The sequence below is a fragment of the Palaemon carinicauda genome, unplaced genomic scaffold, assembly GCF_036898095.1.
Source record: "Palaemon carinicauda isolate YSFRI2023 unplaced genomic scaffold, ASM3689809v2 scaffold43, whole genome shotgun sequence".
Classification (NCBI taxonomy): Eukaryota; Metazoa; Arthropoda; class Malacostraca; order Decapoda; family Palaemonidae; genus Palaemon; species Palaemon carinicauda.
In genome coordinates this window covers 35,151-37,500 of record NW_027171684.1, presented here as the reverse complement: position 1 = coordinate 37,500, position 2,350 = coordinate 35,151, and positions in this window count along the sequence as shown.

Here is a 2,350-nt window from a genome sequence, read left to right as displayed (position 1 = left end):
ATTTGTAACGGCTCTCTTTCCCACGTGTCCTAAGTCCTAACACACCCTTATCTTTCGAGACAAGGTTAACGCTATTCGGGGAAGGATAACCATGGCTTGTTATTAACGTTTACCGGATTTATATACGATATCTCTCGGGGTATTCATTCCGGAGGTTAGAACTCCACAGATACCTCTAAAATTTCGCAGAAATATCCCAAGTAGAAGCTGCCAAGGAGGAACTTCAATCTGGAAGACATGGCTCGATCCCAAAAGAGTTCATTACACATAGGCTAAGACGTTGGTATCCCAGATTCCTGATTCAAATTATAAATACTGAAAAGCAAAAGTTATTCCTCATTCTTGGTGATTTTGAGATAAGGGAGGACTTCTGTAATCAATTCTTTGGTTGTGTAATCTCCTTCTCAACTTAAGATAAGAGATTTGAAGTTCCTTTCTTTATAACTTTCACAACAGTTTATATAGGCTGTGATAGGACTTTTGCAATGATCTGGTTATCGGAGTCATTCTTTTCTATGACAATTCTCGAGGTTCTCATCTCTAAAACGTTTAATCCACATATTTTTTTTTTTTTTTTTTTTTTGCTAATTTCGATGGGAGAGGATATCATTTCTATGCATTTCTATTATGACTCTCCATATAGCTACTGAAGTTTCTTATCTTTCAGCTCTAAGATTTATTTGATGTTAAATCATTCCAACGTTAGGCCAGTGAGAATTAGGTTAAATACTGAATGCCACTGTTTAGCATTTTTTCAGGCATGCCAACCTTCCGGGATCACGGAAGCAAATTTTCTCGTGCTTTTATTGCGTGTGGTTGGCAGCCCTGACTTTACCATTCCCATTTCAGAATGTTTCATTTTATTCCATGGTATGATATCGAAAATAGCTAAAATTTTACCAGTGAAGATTTTAATTTAAATTTTATATTAGATTTATTCATGATATATAGGTAGGCTATACTTGTTTGCTCTTATAATTCTAAAATCTAAATGGATGACATAAAAATCTATTTTTGCGTGAGATAGCCATGTCATCCTGATGGAAATTTCTCAATGGCAGCTTCTTCTTGGGATATTTTTGAGAGTGATCTACTGTCCTCTGATTTGGTTATATCTTCTTTTTCATCGGCTTTCCCCCGTCATCCTATCGCCAGGGGTTGACAGGAGATCTTGCCCTACAAGAGGAACTTCAAGCCGTGTTGGAGAACAGCACACTTCAGGAGGCCAACGATAGCTCCCCCAGGCTTCTTCAGTTAACTCTTTCTGGCAAGGAAGGCGTCTGAAGGCTGGAGACCGGTAATAAACCTTTCAGCAATGAATGAGTTCATCCACCAAACACATTCAGGACCGAGACACCTAAGAGAGCTAAAGTTGAAACTGCCTTATTTCTGTAAGAGCCAAGAGTTGAAACTACCTGTATTTCTGTAGGAGCCAAAAGTTAAAACTACCCTTATTTCTGTAAAAGCCAAAAGTGGAAACTACCTTATTTCTGTAAAAGCCAAAAGTTGAAACTACCTTATTTCTCTAGGAGCCAAAAGTTAAAACTACCCTTTATTTCTGTAAGAGCCAAGAGTTGAAACTACCTTACTTCTGTAAAAGCCAAAAGTTGAAACTACCTTATTTCTCTAGGAGCCAAAAGTTGAAACTACTATTTTTTCTGTAAGAGCCAAGAGTTGAAACTACCTTATTTCTCTAGGAGCCAAAAGTTAAAACTACCCTTTATCTCTGTAAGAGCCAAAAGTTTAAACTACCTTTTATTTCTGTAAGAGCCAAAATTTAAAACTACCTTATCTCTGTAAGAGCCAAAAGTTAAAACTACCATTTTTTCTCTAAGAGCCAAAAGTTGAAATTACCTTATTTTTCTAAGAGCCAAATGTTAAAACTACCCTTTATTTCTGTAAGAGCCAAAAGTTAAAACTACACTTTATTTCTGTAAGAGCCAAGAGTTAAAACTACCTTATTTCTGTAAGAGCCAAAAGTTAAAACTACCTTATTTCTGTAAGAGCCAAAAGTTAAAACTACCCTTTATTTCTGTAAGAGTCAAACGTTGAAACTACCTTATTTTTGTAAGAGCCAAGAGTTGAAACTACCTTATTTCTATAGGAGGAAAGATGAAATTACCTTATTTCTATAAGTCAAAAGTTGAAACTACCTTACTTCTATAAGAGCCAAAAGTTGAAACTACCTTATCTCTGTAAGAGACAAAAATTGAAGCTACCTTATTTTTGTTAAGAGCTAAAACTTGAAACTACCTTATTTCTACAAGACTCAAAAGCTGAAATTACCATATTACAATGACAGCCGAAATTTGGAACTACCTTTTATTCATAAGAGCCAAAAAGTTCAAAT